We start from the raw sequence: 21613 nt of genomic DNA on the forward strand, positions 1-21613 counted from the left end.
TATTCCACTCTACCATAGTGGAATGTCTACCGGTGACAAATTCTGCCATTGAAAGGGAGACAAGAAATGACCCTACTCTCTCAAGGGTCTACGATTTAACAGTGAAGGGATGGCCAGCACATGGCGAACCACTGTTGCCAGCATTCTCGCAAAGAAGAGAACAGCTGTCAGTGTGCCGAGGAACCTTGATGTGTGGATCCAGAGCGGTGATTCCACCCAAACTCCAGGATAAAGTGCTAAAGGAGCTTCACGAGGGGCATCTGGGTGGAGTGAAAATGAAGAACCTAGCTAGGGCGTTTGTATGGTGGCCAGGTATCGATGGAGACATCGAAGACATGACCAAGAGCTGCCTAGGATGCCAGAAGGTCCAAAATGCTCCGCCACAGGCCCCTTTACATCCATGGGAGTGGCCCTCATCTCCCTAGCAAAGGGTGCACATCGACTTTGCTGGTCCATTTATGGACTCAATGTTCTTAATCGCAGTTGATGCACACTCCAAGTGGCCGGAGGTAATAAAGATGTCCTCCACCACCACGGAAAAAACCATCACAGTATTAAGGACCATATTTGCCAGGAATGGGCTGCCGGAGCAGATATGTTCTGAAAATGGACCGCAATTTGTGTCCGAAGAATTCAGAAAGTTCTTAAAGAACAATGGGGTAAAGCATTACACGTCCGCCCCATACCATCCCACCACCAATGGATTGGCTGAAAGGTTTGTCCAGACCTTCAAGAAGGCCATCAAGGCCATGGGTAATGAAGACATAAAACTTCAGCACAAGGTGGATAACTTCTTATTTGCATATAGGAATGCAACGCATATGGTTACTAACCAAACTCCCGCCATGATGTTCTACAATAGAAACCTAAGATGCCGGCTGGATTTGGTCAAGCCCAACATCCGAAGGGACGTGGAGAACTGGCAGTTTCAGGGCATGAATGAAAGGCCAACTAGGGCCTTCCAGATAGGCCAACCGGTTTTGGCCCGGGACTACCGTACCGAGAAATGGCAGCCTGGAACTATCTGCACACGATTAGGGCCACTGATGTATACCGTGGACATCAGAGACAGCATAATAAGGCGCCATGCTGACCAAATCATCAAGTCATCCGAAAAGGGACAACCTACACCACCGCTCTATACATCTAACGATGAAGTAGAGATACCCATATCTACCTCCGATCCGGTGATACTGGAGCCCGATGAACCCGACACTGGCCTTCAAGCTGAATCAGCCTTGCCAGAAGAACCTACTACACCACCAGAAACTACTACACCCCCAAGGCGTTATCCGGACCGAGTCAGGAAGCCTCCTGAGAGACTAACTTATAATTAATTAATACAGCAATGTATATTATTTTGCATATAACATGTAATTAATAATTACTTAAAATATGATGTACTAGTTAGCTAGAAGGGGAGGAATTGTGGTGTATGTGCCTTTAAGAGCAATTATGGTGTATGTGCCTTTAAGAGCCCCAGGTGTGCGTAATGCCGGTAATTGCCACTTGGGCTATATAAGCCTGTGTATTGTGTATATCCTTTAGAAACCCCCCCAGACTTGCTTAGTAAATACCTATGAACCAACTCCTGTCTTCAGTGTCTTTATCTACACACGGACACTACACCGCCCATCTCCAGGCGGCCAGGCTAATCCCTGGTCGGACTGCGGCTCGCCGCTACCCACGGCGTGATCGCACCGTCCTTTAATGTTGGTCCCTCGCAGCCGGAGGCTGCTGGCTGAGGACCTCTGTCCTTGGACCTCTCCCTGGCTCAAGGGGCGGCCCTTGGTAACTGGAGGGCTGGTGACCATGGCTTTCTCGGCTGGGGCGTCCGTGGGGACTTTCTGGGGGCTTTGGCGGGTAGGGCTGTCTTGGCCGCTGGGCCTTTTACCCGAGCAGCTGCTCCCCCAGGCTTGACCCCTCCCGAACCTGGGTTGGGGGCAGGTAACCTTTCGCAGCCTGCTGCTGCGAGCTGCGAGTCTCCGCCCTCGGGTCCCATGGCTGGGTCTGGGGCGGGGTTTTCGACCTCAGGTCCCTCCCTCTCTACACCTGGGTTTGGGGCGGGGTTTCGCCCTCAAGTCCCTCCCTCTCGTCTGGATCCCAGAAGAGTGGGGGCGTGTCCCAATCGATGGGCTGGATGGCCCCACCCTTCAAGCAAGCCACAGCGCCTGCTTGTGTGGTCTGTGAACCCGCTCGTGCTGCAGGCTGAGGATCTTTATCCTCAGACCTTACCCCAACTGGCTGTTTTCCCTTTTCAGGCTGAAACAGCTTGCACTGGTTGACATAACCAGCGGCCTGGTTTAAAACCTGCGCTGAAGGCTCGCCGGCAGCCCTGGACGGACCTTCTAGTGGCTGTCTTTTCTCCTTTCTCACCGGGACGGTCTTACCTCCGGCCCTTTCTCCGGCGCGCACGGTCAGACCAAGGAATTTCACCTCCTGCTGGCCGATCTGCGCCTTCTTGGGATTCACTTGGAAACCCTTCTGTCCTAACAGCTCCAGTAGTTCGGCCAATAGTGGGCCATGCTCCTCTTTCGAATCAGTGAACAGGAGCAGGTCATCCACATATTGTACCAACTATCCGGGCTGACTAAAGTCCTTCAAACTGTCTGCCATGCACTGATGGAAGATGCTGGGGCTATTATGGAAGCCCTGAGGCAAGCAGTTCCACATGTACTGTTGCCCTTTAAACGTAAAGGCAAACTTGTACTGATCCTCCCTCCTTACATGGATGGACCAAAACCCATTTGAAATGTCCAGCACCGTGAAAGTGGTCGCGGATGCTGGAATACTCCCTATCAGGTCGGCAACTGCTGCCACTGTGGGTGCACAGGCTGGGATGTTACTATTGAGTACTCGATAGTCCACCGTGGCCCTCCAGGAGTTGTCCGGTTTTCTAACCGGCCACAACGGAGAGTTTACATGGGTGGCTATCGGCCTCAAAACTCCCTGATGTACTAATGAGGACATGGCTGCTTCCATGTCCGGCTCTGCTTCCCTGGGGAAGTTATACTGTTTCTGTGGTCAGGCCATGGGGTCCCCGTCTACTCTGACCTCAAACCCTGTGACCCTCCCGCAGTCGTGTTTGTGAGTGGCAAATGTGCCCAGGTGGGCCTGCACAAATGCCTGGAACTATGGTGGGGTGTTGCTGCCCATGAGCCCGAGGTTATAATCCTCTTTGGGCTTCATGGTGCAGAGGTTCCCCTTCCCTTCCTTACCTGGGATAACTATGATCTCACCGTTCTTTACTTTTCCTGCCCCGCAGAGGCAGTGATTCCTCAAATCCACCAGGATCCCGTGACCTACGATAAAGTCGGCCCCCAGGGCCCCTCTTCCACCCTCCACTTCCCAATTCATTAGGACACACGTCCACTTGGAGCAGAGCGGTCCTATCCGAATGGAGAGCGGGATGGAGACCGAGCCAGCCTGTTCCTTAACCGTGAACCCCGATAGACTTTATGGGACCCTGCTGGAGAGAGGCGAGGTGATGGGGTTAGCTGAGTAGATCACGGTGCGTGATGCCCCCGTGTCCAACAGATAGGTCCCCACTACCTTTTCCACCTCCATCTCCAACATGGGTCTCCTCCACTCATCATATCGGAGTGAACACAGATACACAGGCTGCGCTGGCTCTAGTCACGGCTGTGGGTTGGATGGGGCTGATGGGGTGAGAGCACCGGTGGCGGCTGCTACTCTCCCCTGGCCAGTCAGTAAGTACTTCATGGCATCCAAAAGTGACTCGACCTCTGCGGAAGGGGTCCCTACACCCACCTTTGGGCTGGGGCTGTGGGATGCTTTCCCTTGTTATCCTTCCAAGGCTTCTTAAACTCCTTCTGCCAGTGACCATCCTTCCCACACCCGTAACAATTGGTCTTTGTGCTGGGGGGTGTTACTCCCTTCCTGGTGCCACTCTTTCCTACCCGGTCCGGGTTTTACCTCATGCAGCTTACCCTTGGGTGGGTGTGCATCGGCTCCCCTACCGTTTTTATAGGCCTGAGTGAGCTGCCTAATTACCGTGATCTCTGTGGTCTGGGGATCTTTGGGGTCGAACCAGGCTTCTGCCTTGGCCTGGATCTGTGGCAAGCTGTTCGCCACTAGACAACGGAGCCAATGCATCAGAGAATCCCCGCTGAGGAATCCCCGGTCCCGCGTCCCCGGGTTGGCTTTCCGGTACACCGGCCACAACCGGTCCGCAAAAGCCTGCGGGGTCTCCCCTGAGAGTTGTACCGTCTTCTCCACGTGGGAGAAAGGACTTCCCTCATCCATCCCCATGGCCTCCAGAACCGTGGCTCTAAGCTCCTCGCACTCGCTCTGTCCCCTCTTACACTCTTCAGAGAGGGATTGGAGGAGATTACTCTCCAGGGAGAATAGCAGCATTTGGCCTTCTCAGCGTCATCGCAGTCGTTGACGCTGGAGGCCTGCTCTATTTCACTGAAGTGGATCGACGGGTCTCCCTTGGTGGACAGCTTCGGGACATGGTTGACCATAACCCTAAGCTGCTGGGTGTTAAAGTGTAATAAGAACTGGTTTTGGAGGTGTCCTTCAACTTCGCCGTTGGCGGGTGGGCCAAACCTCCGATGCCGTGCCGGGCACATCGGTTCCAGTTCCGAATTTTCGGGCAGGGGTTGCTCTACCTCCGCCTCCACCTCTGGCTCCACTCTGGGTTCCACCCCCCCTTGCTGCCAAACCTTGATGAAACTTGGCGCTATGGGTGGTGGTCGTGAGGTCTCCTCTCTCTCAACCGGGTCGTCCCTAGACACTACCGGTGACATTGGAACTGTTCTCCCCTCGTTCCCCATAAAATCTGCCTGGCCTGCCTTTGGGCTTATGAGGCATACCATGCCTTTTGCCTTCCGGAGGGCCCGGCTCAGATTTTCTATCCTCTCTTCACAGGAGCCATGGTCTGCCTCCTGAAACCCCCGTTCATTCGCTAGATTGTAGGTGGCTTGTACCTCCTGCACTTTCTCTTCCTGTTCCCTAACCTACCTTGCCATGCAGGCATTTTTCTCCCGCAACCTTGCCTCATTTCCCTTGGCCTCGGTGACTTGGCACCATAGGTATTCCAACTGGGCCTTGTGTTCTCTTACTAGATGCACTCTTTCTTGGTTCAAAGCCTGCAAAGCTACTAACAACTTTTCCCCTGCGAGAGCCTTATCCTGGATCTCCAGGGCTGACTCCCTTAACTCAATTGCCTGAGCGGCAACGAGCCCGTCCAAAAGCTGGACCTGCTTTTTAAAGCACATCAGCCAAACTGCCTTCTCTAAGGATTTCTTGTGTTCCTTTCCCTCTGTCCACTTGGCTGCTGCATCTACCAGACGCCCAGCCTTTAACAGAGTGATGATCCACTTGTTAGTGATATTCACCTTGCTAAACACACAATCCGAAATCCTTTCCTCCATAACGGTCCACTCATCAGAACCATTGTCTACCAAATCGCAACCCTGATGCCGGTGTCCTGCCGCGGTCACCAGTTCTGTAGGGGGTGGCGGGTGTGGTGCGTGCGCCCAGTCAGTTATGCCCTGACTGTTTGTGAGCAGTTCGAATCGCCCCCACGCCCCTGGGTTCTAGACTCTAGACTTAGGTACAGGCAGCGATACAGAAAACGTGAGTAGACAGGTGGTTTGTATGCAAGCAAAACCAAGATTTTATTGAACAGAGAAATTAAGGCAGTCTTTAAAGGAAGTTATCATTATTACATTACAGGCAAATACCAATAACCACACTTATGCAGGGAATGGGGAACACATGGCACATCGAGGGAAAACAACTATTTTAACAATCCCCTTAGCCTTATCCCACCCCTATACCTAACTAGATTAAGCTATGAGGGGTCAGAATTCATGCTCACCAATCCAAAGATAAAAGCCAACTGTTAACGAGTGCGAGTTTTGAAGTCTGGGTTTTGGTCCTTCTAGGTACCTCATCGCCACGTGGTCCTCAGCGGTGCGGTGCTGGGTCGGCCACTGCGACACACCCTCTCCCCTCCGCTACCATCGTCATCTCATCTCGATCGGTTCTCCTCTTCTCCCTCGGACGATCGTTGGCGGTAACGTTACGTTGATGAGACGATTAGCAGTTTTTACTTTTTAGATTTCACTACCCATCCTTCGAACACCAGCATATTTGTTATGGCGTGGATACTTGCGTTTATTTGCAGTGTTCAAGGTGTTTGTCTTCACCGTCCTTAAGGACTTTCTTCCCCCAAGCATCAGCTTATAACTAGGCGCTTAGTTTGAATTTATCGATACATTTTTCGCTGCCCTGCTCTGCCCTTATCGATTTATTATCGTCTTCTTCATCTCCAATCATCTCGTCTCTATACAAATCCTGGGCTATCTGCTCAACTTCGTCTCACCCCTTTTTCTGCAGCCTGGGCATCCTAGATGGCTGTGGACTTGGGCCTCGCTCCCCTTCCTAGCAGTTGTTATGGTGTCTTTGGCTACTGAAAATCTGCTCCGGGGAGAGAACCCTCCACGAGGATAGGGCACGAGTACGAGCGGCAGCCCAAGAGGCCGGAGCCACGAGAGCAGGGTCAAGGGCAAGAGCAAGAGCGCAAGAGACAAGAGAGCGATTGCTACCCGGGGCCTTCAGTTATACCTTTTTCGAAAACCTTTATCTTCGCACCAAAACAGGTTAGTTCTTTGTCTTAAACTTGGCGGGCTAGTTTAAACAATGGTAGCAATCTATACTGATGGTTTTTAGATGGCCGGTGTGATAAAAATGCTAACTTCCGGGAAGTTATGTCATCACTTCCTGTGAACTATGAACTGTGAACTATGAACTGTGTACATACCTCACTTCCTGTTGGACTGGTATAAATACTGGTCTGTTCAGTATTGTAAGAGGCTTCTACCAGAGGCATGGTAAAGACCTCTCTTGTATATAGTGTGTTTATAAGTTACTTAAAGCTTACTTTAAAGTTACTTGATGGTAAGTCTCCTTTTTCTTACATCAATTTAAGTAACTTAGTATTTACACTGACAAATACTAGACCTTCAGACAAACTCGGAAGTTAAGGATCCAGGGAACCACCCATCATGGAGAAAATCCTTAGACCTATTCGTCTGGACTTGGACCCGAATACACCAGCAGCTGGCAGGGTATGGAAGCATTGGTATCGTACTTTTGAGAATTTTCTGGATGAATGTAAAGTGGATGCTCCTGCTAAATTGAAGATACTTGTCAATTATGTGACCCCAAAAGTGTTCGAATATGTTGATGACTGGGATAATTACGAAGAGGTGATTCGGGCACTTAAGAAACTGTATGCGAAGACCCCAAATGAGGTCTATGCTAGACATCTACTGGCCACAGCCCGACAAGGGCCAGGGGAATCAATTGACGAATTCCTGCAAGAACTTCGCAGGCTCAGCGTAGATTGTAACTTTCAGGCAGCCTCAGCTGAGCTGTACCGCCAAGAAATGATTCGTGATGCTTTCATCTGCGGGATTGCCTCTCCATTTATACGCCAGCGTCTACTAGAAAGTAAAACACTTGAGCTACAAAAAGCTTTTGACCTAGCTTGTTCACTGGATTTGGCAAAGAGAAATGCAGACCTCTATCAGCTGCCCAGATCTCGATCTGCTGCTGTAGCTGCAACCAGACAATTCAAGCGGTCTCAGGTGAACCCTATCATGGGGGAATCTAATTCTGATAATTCTGATGAAGAAGAGGAGGACGACCCCACTTTAGCAGCCTCTTGGCAATCTAGGAAGGAATGCTTCTTTTGTGGAGATGCTTTTCACCCTAGGAAAACCTGCCCTGCTCTCAATGCAATCTGCAGTTATTGCGGGAAAAAAGGACACTTTGCTAAAGTTTGCCTATCAAGGGCCTCTACGAGGGCCAATCCAGCTAAGGCCTACCGAACTGCCCCAATTAGGGCCTATCAAGATGCTCCAGCTAGGACCTATCAAGCTTCCTCTCGAGCTCTCTCCCGAAGAAGCACACCGAGAGTTTTAGCCACTCTCTGTGCAACGACACCAATTACAGCTGCTTGCCCACAGAACCTGTCTCAGGCAGCCACAAAAATTTCAATTAAAGGGCATACCTTAGATGCCTTAATTGACTCAGGAAGTACTGATAGTTTCATTAAGGAACAGATTGTTGCGAAATTGAAACTACATGTCTTCCCATCGGACCAGGCAATTGCGATGGCCCAGTCATCACTTAATACCAGAATCTCCGGCTTTTGTGTTGTTGATATGACACTTCATGGTCGTATGTATCCCTCCACCCGACTTTCGGTGCTCAAAGACTTATGTAGTGATCTCCTCTTAGGGCTGGACTTCCAAAAACAGCATAAGAAACTCACCATTGAGTTTGGTGGATCCAAACCCGGACTTACTATTTCTAATATACCATCTAAATTACCATTTTGTGCATTATCAGCAGCTTCACTTGATGAACCCTCATTATTTGCCAGTATTCCGCCTCAATGCCAACCGATAATAACGAAATCGCGGCGCTTTAATCAGGAAGACCAATCTTTTATTGCGGCTGAAATCTCTCGACTTCTAGCAGAGGATATCATTGAACCATGTTCGTCGCCCTGGCGGGCTCAAGTCGTCATTGTCAAGAACCCTCTAAAACCTCACAAACAGCGACTATGCATCGATTATTCGCAAACCATCAATCAATATACCGACTTGGACGCCTACCCATTGCCACGCATTGATGATATGGTTAATAAACTGGCCGAATACAAAGTGTTCTCAACTTACGATTTAAAAAGTGCCTATCATCAGTTACCCTTGAAGGTCTCAGATAAGCAGTACACAGCCTTTGAGGCTAATGGACGGCTGTACCAATTTCGTCGCCTCCCATTCGGGGTTACTAATGGAGTGGCTGTCTTTCAACGGGCAATGGATGGCCTGGTTAAGCAGGAAAACCTAAGGGACACTTTTCCCTATCTTGATAACATTACCATTGCAGGTCACGATCAACAGGAACACGACTCCAACCTCCAAAAATTTCGGGATGCCCTCCATCGCCGTAATTTGACCCTGAATGAATCCAAATCTGTTGAGTCGCAACCGACCATCAACATCCTTGGCTACTGCGTAGGCAATGGTATCATTAAGCCAGACCCAGAAAGACTTCGCCCGCTCCAAGAGCTCCCGTCACCTAAGAATCCGGCTTCTTTACGTCGGGCTCTCGGTCTGTTTGCATACTACGCTAAATGGATTCCTCATTTTTCGGACAAAATCCAACCCTTGCTGCATGCTAGATCATTTCCACTGGGAACAGCGGCTGTTGCAGCCTTTAACCTTCTCAAAAAACAGTTGGAGAAAGCGGCTCTTCACTCCATCGATGAGAATCTCCCTTTCGTGGTTGAATGTGATGCCTCGGAGGTGGCGATCTCGGCTACTCTGAATCAGGAAGGTCGTCCTGTAGCATTTATGTCCAGGACCTTACAAGGTGCCGAGCTACATTATCCTCCGGTTGAGAAAGAAGCCACAGCCATCATAGAGGCAGTACGGAAGTGGAACCATTTTCTAGCTCGCCAGCACTTTACATTGATCACGGACCAACGATCAGTCGCCTTCATGCTCGATAATCGAAAACGAACCAAAATTAAGAATAATAAAATACAACTTTGGAGGATGGAACTGGCCTCTTTTGGTTATACCATTCTCTATCGGCCTGGCAAGGAGAATGTGGCCCCGGACACCCTCACACGGGCATTCTGCTCCACTATGTCATCCTCCACTCTCATGGATGTCCACAATGGTTTGTGTCATCCTGGCGTTACGCGCATGCTACATTTCGTACGATCACGGAATCTCCCTTTTTCCACTGGAGATGTAAAGAAAATATGCTCAGAATGCCGGCTTTGTGCGGAATTAAAACCTCAGTTCTTCCGCCCCTCAGCTGGTATACTCATACATGCAACCCAACCGATGCAACGACTTAGCATCGATTTTAAGGGCCCAGTGCCCTCTTCAACTCGGAACACATATTTGCTCACCATGATCGACGAATATTCACGTTTTCCGTTTGCCTTCCCCTGCTCCAATATGCTGGCGTCCACAGTAATCTGCTGCCTTGAGCAGGTATTTTCTCTCTGTGGCATGCCGGCTTATATTCACTCAGATCGGGGTCCATCCTTTATGTCAAGGGAACTCAAGGACTACCTCTCAGAACGGGGAATTGCTACAAGCAAAACAACACCATACCATCCCATCGGAAATGGGCAGGTAGAGAGGTATAACGGTATCATCTGGAATTCCGTACGTCTCGCTTTAAGATCTCGGGGCCTACCAGACCAGCAATGGGAAACAGTGCTTCCGGATGCATTGCACTCTATACGGTCCCTGCTTTCTACAGCCACAAATACTACACCTCATGAGCGGTTCTTTGGATTCCAGCGTCGCTCATCTCATGGGACATCACTCCCGTCATGGCTAACTACTCCTGGACCTGTATTACTCCGAAGATATGTTCGGACGTCTAAAAATGACCCTCTCGTAGACGAGGTTGAACTAACCGATGCCAACCCCACCTATGCAAACATACGATATTCCGACGGCCGAGAATCTACCGTATCATTACGGGATCTGGCTCCCTGCCCACCAGGACCTAGTGGGACATCGGGTGATGGCATTTCACCAGGAAACTCTTGGGACCTATCGGGTACCCCTCTCCAGGATCCTGATCGGACACCAACTAGCTTGGTGCCGGTAGAACCCCGTGCTCAAGGTTGCGACCCTCCCAGTACCGCGCATGAAAGTACTGATCCGCCACAGACCAGCTCTGCACCTCCCTCTGAACAGAGGCAGTCTGACTTTGAACCTATTGGGGCTCGTACTCGAAGCCATGATCTCCCCGACCCTTCACAGGGCAATCCAGGCCACACAGACTCTGACCAATGGCCAACCGCATGTAAGCGGACCAGCGACCCTCTACGACGGGAATCCAAACGGGTGCGACTCTTCCTTGTTCGGCGGCTGCGGACCAAAAGGTAGACCACAGCCTCCTAATCCTGCAGGAGGGAAGAATGTGATAAAAATGCTAACTTCCGGGAAGTTATGTCATCACTTCCTGTGAACTATGAACTGTGAACTATGAACTGTGTACATACCTCACTTCCTGTCGGACTGGTATAAATACTGGTCTGTTCAGTATTGTAAGAGGCTTCTACCAGAGGCATGGTAAAGACCTCTCTTGTATATAGTGTGTTTATAAGTTACTTAAAGCTTACTTTAAAGTTACTTGATGGTAAGTCTCCTTTTTCTTACATCAGCCGGTAATCGCAGTTACCGGTCCAATAATTGACTTGTATTGTCCTGAGAGTTCCTTGATGGGCTTGTCTAACCTTGATGGCTGTGTTAATCTGTTTTTGATAATGTATGCAGACTGTTTGATGGCTTTAACTATAGGCCTCACTGAATTTAGATCTGTCTCCAATTCGGCCTAATACATAATTCAAAGTCCTGTCTCATTCCAAAATACAAAGTCTCTCTTCACAGAAAGCCTGCAGCCTTAGTTTCGATTTCTCCCAAGCTGTCTGCGCTGCAGAATTCATTTTGGAAACCCACAGGCTTTCTGCCACAAGGCATGGACGCCATCTTGGGTACCCTTTTTAATTTAAAATGTCCAGGCAGGGTCCCTTTTATTAATAATAACCTTCGGGGAGATGCAGAAATTTTGCGAATCTTACAACAGTCACAGTCATTCGGACAGACAGTCAATCAGTGAGAGCGAAACAGTTGGAAGACTCAATCGACGGAAGGACAACAGAAGGAGAATGGAAGGAAAGGAGAAAGGAACTGCGGCAACCAAAGGCCCCAAGAAACAAACAACCAACAATATTACCAGCAACTAGGTAATATTGGGCCACCGCCACCAACAAAAAAACAACCTGGAAGAAACCGAAGATTTGCAAGTTTGTTTTCACTTTACAAGCTATTCTGACTTACCCCTGGGTAAGATTTGATGAAAAAGACTCTAAACCCTATACCTAACCAAAGGAGATTGGGTACTTACCCGATAGATCCAATACGCACCTGACCGCATCAGCAGACACGCGAAGACTGAAAAACCAACGCAGGTGAAGTCTTCTACCACATTCGGGGTACGGCAGGCCCCAACCACCACACCTAGAGAACCCTGAAATCGCGAACCTCTACAACTGTCAAGAAAGTCGTTTGGTGAGCATTTTCCCTGGTCCTCTGGAGTCCAACCTAGTTAGTGTTGTGGGATTGGGAGGGGTGAAGTTTTTTGTCTATTGTCATTCTCCCTCGTATATTCCGAAGTGTTCCCCCCTTTTAGAGTGATAAGATTATTGTGTTGTGTGTTCTGTAAGGGGTGGTGTGTGTGGTCAGCTTTGCCTCTGACTCCTGAGCGGTTCAAATCGCTCCCACTCCCTTGGTTCTAGACTTTGGACTTATTTGGGGGTTGTAATGAAATTGCAACAGTATTTTGTCTTATTGTGTTGTGTATATTTTCTTGTCTGAAATAAAAATCCAAGTTCTTTTCACCAACTCAGTTGTCTGTTGCAATTTGTAGCTTGTAAAGCGAATCTTCGGTTTCTTCCAGGTTGGTTTCTTGTTGGTCACGGTGGCCCAATATTACCTAGTTGCTGGTAATATTGTTGCTTCTTTGTTTCTTGGGGCCCTTGGTTGCCGCGGTTCCTTTCTCCTTTCCTTCCATTCTCCTTCTGTTGTCCTTCCGTCGATTGAGTCTTCCAAGCGTTTCACTCTCACTGATTGACTGTCTGTCAGAATGACTATGACTGTCTTAACTGAAAAAGCAGGCCCCAATTATACCATTTGAGGCCTTGCTTATCTGTCCACCAAATCTTCTCTGGCCCATTGTAAATTTTGGCGGGCTCGTTAACAGTAATAGTTTTGAAATTTTTAACGGGTTCTGAGCTGGTCCCATCTATTTTTAATTGACTTAAGTTGGTGTAAACTAGTTTTCGGGATGATCAGTCAAAACCCAAATTGGCTTTTAATGGCTGTTTAATCTTTGGTCCGATTAGTAAGTTTTGTTTTCTCCTGCTGGGGTCAGGGTCCCTTTTGTTGATTAGTGGCATGTACTGCATTATACATACTCTTGATGGCTCTGTAATTTTGGCAGGAACTGCTCTTCCATAGGCCTATTGTCATTTATGTGGAATGACTGAGACAGTCCAGAACATTCCCAGACAGTTTGGCCTATGCCAATACCCAAACCGTTTGTTTTACAGAGGCCCATCCCAACCCCTTTGTCGCAGCCTTCCACAGGCCTGGACATGTCCTTTTTAAAATAACCAAAATCCTGGGTGTTTAACTTTAAGCCTCTTTTTGGCCCAATATTCTTTAAAACAGTAATCTTCTTGGTTTGAGGGAATCTGCAGAATTTTGTGAAACTTACACTGGGGGAGACATTGTAGGGGGGAAGAGGTCATGGGGGGAGAGATCGCGGGGGGAAGAGATTGCGAGGGAAAAGATCGCGGGGCAAGAGACCGCGGAGGAAGAGATCAGCTGGGGGAGATTGCGGGGGAACAGATTGTGGGGAGTGATCATGGGGGAATAGATCATGGGGGGAATAGATTGCGACAGGTGATTTGCTTGAGGGGTCATGGGGAAGCACTCCTGCTCCTCCTGGTCCACAAGCAGTGCTGGAAAAGCAATTACCTACTGGATCTGGCAGCTCCACCCTCCCTTCAACTTACAGTTTTCCCAAGCCTTGAGAAGCCCAGCCCACAACTGTTAAATTCAAATGGCTACCAAAATTGGGGTAGAGAGTGAAACTGAGGAATAGGGTTCGGAGGGATAGAGAGAGACTGGGGTGGAAGGTTGGAGGAGAGCGGGAGACTGGAGATTGGGGTGAGTGTGGAGACCGGTACTTCCTGTAGAGCCGAGAGCAGCAGCTGCAACATGCCGAGTGGGAGCAACACTAACAGAGGAGAGGAGCATTGCAGGATTGAGTGAAACCTCGGAAATTTACTGTTGGAAAATGTGGTCAGAAAGTCACATGTTCAAAACTCCAGGAATACCTCCAACCAGATTTGGCAACTCCAAGCACAGCCCCGAGATAAAGCTGGGGTACCCGATGGTCTGCCTGCATAGGCAATTTGGATTTCACCAAATCACACATCTGTACCCCTGCGGCACAGTAAATGGACTACTAGTTAGTGCAAAGGGTCAGGTGCCAGGCACAGGGGTTGCACATATCTTGGGCAGGTTTCTATGCAGCTCCTGAGCTCCTGGGATGTGGGAGGATTGGCAGCTTTGATGTTGCCCATGGTGAGGAGTGCATGATTTCACAGAGTCACATGCAAGGTGGGAATGGAAAAATTAGACATTTCAGGATTTCAGACTATGTTGTCTTGGGATGGACCTTGATGTAATAACTGTTCAAAATGCTACCATTGGGCTAAACTTAGCTCTCAAGGAGTTAAATTCACCGAACTGTAGGGCTGCGAGATGTAGATTAAGACACAGGCACCCCATCTGAATCAGCTTGCTGGAGATCAGTGAAAGACAGTTTAATATTCTAGTGATCATTCATACTCATTGCTGCTATGACAAGTCTATTCATTTGAACTCAGCAGGGGTCAATGCTGAGTGGATTCTGTTCTTTGGTGGCAGGGTAATCAGTTTCACTAAAAGCTGACACTGGAGTCAAATTCCCACCCACCCATCACCCCCTGTACTCGCTGACCTACATTGTCTCCAATCACTCAATGCCACAAATTTAAAATACTCATCCTTGTTTTCAAATCCATCATAGTCTCACCCCTCACCATTTCTGAAATCGTCTCCAACTCTACAACACTCTGAAAACTGTCGTCCTCCAACTCTGGCCGTGCCTTCAGCCATCTAGGCCCTATGCTCTGGAATTCCCTTCCTAAACATCTCTATCTCCCTCTCCACCTTTAAGACCCTCCTTAAAATCCGCCTCTTTGACAAAGCTTTTAGTCACCTCTCCTAAATCCCTTTCTTTGGCACAGTGTCCATTTTTCTTGGATAACACTTCTATGAATCGTCATGGTACTTTTTCTACATTGAGAGTAATCTGTAAATGTAAGTTGTTGTTGTCGGAGTCAGACAGGGTTGTGGAAAGTCAAGGTACTGCATGGAAAGGAGATTCTGACCTGGGCTGAAGACAAGGATGCAGAGGGTTTACTCTGTTTAATTGAAACAGAATGACGCATTGATGTTATACAAAGACAAGTAGTATTGATTGAAATAAGTAAATCCAATCATAACTGTTGCTCTGTACGTTCACATTTTGTGAAATAAAGCAGCTTAACAATTCACATCCAGCCGTATTTCACCAAGTGTTTATTCATTCTGCATTTGGAAAGATTGAAGAAGTACATGTGTGAAAGACATGAATGTCTGGATCAGGTCACAAGCTGGTATTACATTTTACAACCCTCAGTTACACTATTTTGCAAGTAGGTATAGGGGGCAGTGTCATTCACTTCCCATGAAAGATAAGATGCTCAGACCACGTATGGGAGTGACTGATGCCACTCAACCCAAGAAGGTATTGCTGGTAGGCACAACTTCATGACACACATTTTGCAACAGTGGTCACATGGAATAGTCAGCAGGAGCAGAGACCCTGATTGATTTTGATGGTGAATTCACTGTGTTGAGCAGTACAGCCTCAAACAGCGTCACCTTTCACGACAGAAACAGAAAAAGTTACAGACAGCAGGTCAATCAACAAATGTAAGGAGAAAAGACAGTCAATGTTTCAGTCTCATAATCTTCTTCAAAATCTTTCCATAGTTTGGCACAACATATTTGCCTTTATTTTGTGGAACTTCATATAGAGGAGTTAGTGGAGTAAAATAAAATAAAAATTGAGTTTTTTGATGAGCTAACAGACAGGGTGGATGAGGGCGGTGCAGTTGATGCTGTTTATATGGACATTCAAAAGGTGTTTGATAAAGTACATATTAGGCTTGTTAGCAAAATTGAAGTCCATGGGATAAAAAGGGCAACAGCTGAGAAACGGCTGAGCGCATTGGATACAGCAAAGGCTGTGGGCCCCGACAACATCCCGGCTGTCATGCTGAAGACTTGTGCTCCAGAACTAGCTGTGCCTCTAACCAATCTGTTCCAGTACAGCTATAACACAGGCATCTATCCGACAATGTGGAAAACTGCCCAGGTATGTCCTGTCCACAAAAAGCAGGACAAATCCAATCTGGCCAATTACCGCACCATCAGTCTACTCTCAATCATCAGCAAAGTGATGGAAGGAGTCGTCAGCACTGGTATCAAGCAGCACTTACTCACCAATAACCTGCTCACTAATGCCCAGTTTGGGTTCTGTCAGGACCACTCGGCTCCAGACCTCATTACAGCCTTGGTCCAAACATGGACAAAAGATCTGAATTCCAGAGGTGAGATGGGAGTGACTGCCCTTGACATCAAGGCAGCATTTGACCGAGTGTGGCATCAAGGAGCCCTAGTAAAACAGAAGTCAATGGGAATCAGGGGAAAACTCTCTATTGGCTGGAGTCATTCCTAGCACAAAGGAAGCTGGTTGTGGTGGTTGGAGGTCACATCATCACAGCCCCAGGACATCACTGCAGGAGTTCCTCAGGGCAGTGTCCTAGAGCCAACCATCTTCAGCTGCTTCATCAATGACCTTCCCTACATCACATGGTCAGAAGTGTGGTGTTGTGTCCGTCAGTAGGAAGACACAAGACTGCAGGAGAACGGTACAACAGGTGCTTACTCAACGTGGCTTACTCTGGAACTGAACTGTACAGATTACTACTCAGTGCTATATACAGGTGTGGTCACTGCCGGTACTACAGGATACATGAGCTGTAAAAGGTAGTTCCCCCCTTAAAGGTATATACATTACAATTCCTCCCCCTTTAGATTAACAGTACCATAACACTCATTTAACAATTAAATATCAAACTAATTACAATTAACACTTTTAACATACAACGTTAGCTGAAAATAGTCCATTTATATATTCAGTCTTTGGGGAGGCTTCCTGATCCTTTCTGGATAGTGCCTTTCCCGAGTGTCTCGCTCTTGGTGCGGAGACGATTCTGGCACCCTGTCGTCGGTTGGGTCATCAGCTTCCGATGCTACTGTTTCTGGGGTAGATGTGACCTGTACGTTGGGTTCCTCACCAGATACGTATGGGCGAGGCATGGGGTTGACTTGTTCCTGTGACTCTAGGATCTGGTCAGCATGGCGTCTCACGATGTTCTCCCCAACGTCAACTGTGTACACTAGTGGGCCCTGCCGTGTGCATATCGTTCCTGGCTGCCATTTTCCTGTTCGTTAGTCGCGAGCCAAGACTGGTTGCCCTACATTGAAGCTCCTTGTTGGCTTCTCATGGATGTGCTGGAATTGCTTACTCTCAACATCTCTTCGTACGTTTGGTCTGAGCAAATCCAGGGAGATCTTAACCTTCGGTTAAAGAACATCATGGCCGGGCCTGGTTGGTGACTGCATGTGTCGCATTCCGGTAGGCGAACAGGAAATTGTCCACCTTATGCTGCAGCGGAATGTTGTCATTGTACATAGCCTTTATTGCCTTCTTAAAGGTTTGTACGAACCTCTCAGCCAATCCATTTGTGGCTGGATGATACGGGGCGGATGTGTAATGCCTTACCCCATTCTTCTTCATAAACCTCCGGAACTCTTCGGACACAAACTGTGGTCCATTATCGGAGCAAATCTTTTCTGGCAAGCCGTTCCTGGCAAAAATGGTCCGTAGGCCTGCAATAGTTTTCTCCGTATTGGTGGAGGACATTTTGATGACCTCAGGCCATTTCGAGTGCGCATCCACGGCTATTAAAAACATTGAGTCCATGAATGGACCAGCAAAATCAATATGCACCCATTGACATGGAGATGAGGGTGTAGAGGGGCATGTGGTGGTGCATTTTGGACTTTCTGGCATCCTGAGCAGCTCTTGGTCAGGTCCTCGATTTGTTTATCGATTCCCGGCCACCACACATAAGTCCTGGCAAGGCTTTTCATTTTTACCCCTCCCAGATGACCCTCATGAAGCTCATTGAGCACTCTATCCCTTAACTTGGCTGGAATTACCACTCGGGATCCACACATCAAGGTCCCCCGGCACACTGACAGCTGTTCTCTTCTTGTCGAGAATGCTGGCAACAGTGAGTCGCCATGTGCTGGCCATCCCGTCACCGTCAAATCATATACCCGAGACAGTGTCGGGTTATTTCGGGTCTCCTTTTCTATACGAGCGTTAGTTACCAGTAGGTATGCAACTATAGTCGAATGAAATATTTTGACAGGATCCACTGCTGGTGTTTCCTCCGCAGTAGGCAGTGACAGGCGTGATAGTCCATCAGCATTTCCATGCTGTTTCGTGCCCTTATATTCAATCTCATAGTGGTGCACCCCTAGAAAGAGTGAGCATCTTTGTAGTCGTTGCACAGTCATCACCGGAATGCCCTTCTTCGAATTAAAAATGGAGACAAGAGGCTGGTGATCAGTCAGCAAGGTGAATTTCTGCCTGTGCAGATAATGATTGAACCTTTTCACTCCCCACACTAGGCTGAGGGCTTCCCTGTCAATCTGGGCGTAGTTACGCTTGGCTGAGGTTAGTGATCGTGACGCAAAGGCTATTGGCCTCTCTGAGCCGTCCGAGAATTTGTGCAACAGCACCGCTCCAATGCCGTAAGGTGATGCATCACACACCAACCGAATTGGTAATGCTGGGTTGAAATGGGCCAATACCTCTTTCGATGTGATTAGTGTTTTGCTCTTCTGGAAAGCTCGTTTACATTCGTCACTCCACTTCCATGGCACTCCAGTTTGCAGTAGGGTGTTCAGTGGGTGTAGTATTGTAGACAAATTTGGCAAGAACTTATGGTAGTAGTTTACCAGCCTGAGGAACGACCTCAGTTGTGACACGTTTTCCGGTGCTGGAGCCTTGACTGCTGCCTCAATCTTTTCTGGGGACTAATGTAACCCCTCTTTATCGATAACGTGGCCACAATACGAGATCTGTTTTTTTAAAAACTCGCATTTGGGGCGGTTAGCTCGGAGCCCATATTCCTTCAATCTAGTGACCACCTGCTCCAGGTTGGCGAGGTGATCACTGTCATTTTCGCCGGTGACCAGGATGTCGTCCAGATAACACTGGGTCCCTGGGATCCCTTGCCGAACTTGTTCCATTGCCCTTTGCCAAATAGCCAGAGCTGATGCTACCCCGAATACCAGCCGGTTGTATTGGTAGAGACCTTTATGGGTGTTGATTGTGAGGTATTTTTTTGATGCTTCTTCTACCTCCATTTGCAGATACGCTTGGGCCAGATCAATCTTAGTGAGGCATTTCCCTCCAGATAGCGAGGCGAAAATATCTTTAATCCGCGGAAGTGGATATTGCACGGTGTGAAGGACTGGGTTCACTGTTACCTTAAAGACTCCACAGATGCGAACCTTCCTTGGTTCCCCAGGCGTGCTGCTCAATGACTTTTTCATCACAGGGACGATGGGTGTAGCCCACTCGCTCCAGTCTACCTTGGACAGTACTCCTGAACGTTCCAAACCCTCCAGCTCTGCTTCGACGGCTGGGCGGATCGCATAAGGTACCGGTCTGGCCTTAAAAAATTTTGGGCTTGCGTTTTCTTTGATTTTAATTGTTGCTCTCATGCCTTTTAGTGTTCCGAGTCCTTGCTGGAACACTTCTTGCACGTCGGTTAGGATTTTTGACAGTCGCCCAGCTGAGACGTCATCATCCTTTTTGGCAGCCACAGTCAGTGCTTGTATGGAATGCGAATCCAGCTGTATTTTCCGGATCCATTCACGTCCCAGTAATGGTGGTCCTCCATCTTGCAATACATACATGTCTAGTTTTGGTGTTTCCTTACCGTTATATATAACGGTCACCCTTATTTTTCCTTTGGGGTAGACTTTTTGCCCCGTGTACATCTTCAAAATAATTTTTGTGTCTCTCAAGGGTATGTGTGAGAATAGCCGCTCATAGTCCCATCGGTTTATGACTGTTAGGGCTGATCCTGTGTCCAATTCCATTTTTACCTGGACTCCTGCTATCTTGAGAGTGACCCAAATGGTTCGGTGATCCTCCGTTTTGATCACATTGTGTAGTTTCAGACAACTCAGCTCCCTGCTTTCAGAGTCGGTATCACTCTTTTGTTCATCTGAACTATTCTCCGTCACCTTATGTACCTTCTTGTACTTTTCTTTTGGAGATTTCTTATTGCTGGTTTTCTTTCCCGACCTGCAGACTCGTGCTATGTGTCCTACTTTTCCACACTGTCTGCACACTTTGTCTTTGAACCAGCAATCATTGTTGTCGTGTGTTGTTCTGCCGCAGCGATAGCACTTCTCTGTTCTGTATGACATTTCGTTTGTGCTATATTCTTGCGGTCTCTGTTGTATCTCTGCAGCTCCCCGTGCTGCTGCTTCATATGATACCGCAATGCTGAAAGCCTTGTCCAGCGTAAGTTCCTTTTCAGATAAAAGCCGTTTCTGGGTTCCTTCACTTTGAAGCCCACACACAAATTTGTCCCTTAAGGTATCTGCCAGTCCCAATCCAAACTGGCAGTGTTTCGATAGTTTGCGCAGTTCTGTTAAATATTCAGCATTGCTTTCATCCTTATGCTGGTTCCGTTTGTGAAACTTGAATCTTTCTGCTATCAGCAGCGGTGTGGGGTTTAAATGTTCCTGTAGTATCGTCACTATGTCTCCAAAACTCTTTTCCACTGGCTTCGCTGGGGTTACTAGATTTCGTAATAAGCCATACGTCTATGCACCCATTAAATTTAACAATACCGGCGCTTTCTTGTCATCTGACACCTCATTTGCCTTGCAGTATACCTCTATTCGTTCGACATATGTAGTCCAATCTTCGACTTCATTGTCAAATGCGGTGATACTGCCACTCTTCGGCATTTTGGGTGTGGTTTAAAATGGCGTCTCCCGCGCTTTCCTTCCTCCCCCGCTGCTGCCAACGCCACTCTCGGCAGTCCTCATGGCAATGGCAGCGCCCTGTAGGTTTCACGCGCTTCTCCTGCGCTGCTGCCAACGCCGCTCTCGGCGGTCCTCGTGGCAATGGCGGCGCCTCGCGGGTTTCTGCGCCTCTCTCTCCCTCTCCTCGACGCTGCTCGGCCCCTGAACACCGGCTGTGCCCTGTGCGCTCTGCCCTCTCTCTCTCTCTCCCGTCGATGCTGCTCGGCCCTTTACTGTGCCGCTCGGTCAGGCACTAGCCCGCCGCTGTCCGGGAAGGGTCCGCGCACTACCTGTTGCCAGCCCATTTCGCTGGACCACCGCGACTGGAAAGCCAAGCCTGGCTCTCAACAGCCTCCCCCACAATTCTCGAGTCTCTGCTGGATGACTGGGCGGTTGCCCATGGTCGACGCCCGTGTCTCTGGCCTTGACCTCCAATCTACTGGTCTCCAGGAACGAATCCCTGGGAGGTGATGCAGAGTTGCAGGTAGGATCGAATTTGCCTCGTCGCCAATGTTGTGTCCATCAGTAGTAAGACACAAGACTGCAGGAGAATGGTACAACAGGTGTTTACTCAACGTGGCTCACTCTGGAACTGAACTGTGCAGATTACTACTCAGTGCTATATACAGGTGTGGTCACTGCTGGTACTACAGTATACAGGAGCTGTAAAAAGTAGTTCCCCCCTTAAA

Source organism: Somniosus microcephalus, chromosome 1, assembly GCF_052327205.1.
Source record: "Somniosus microcephalus isolate GS21.2 chromosome 1, FLI_Smic_1.0, whole genome shotgun sequence".
Taxonomy (NCBI): domain Eukaryota; kingdom Metazoa; phylum Chordata; class Chondrichthyes; order Squaliformes; family Somniosidae; genus Somniosus; species Somniosus microcephalus.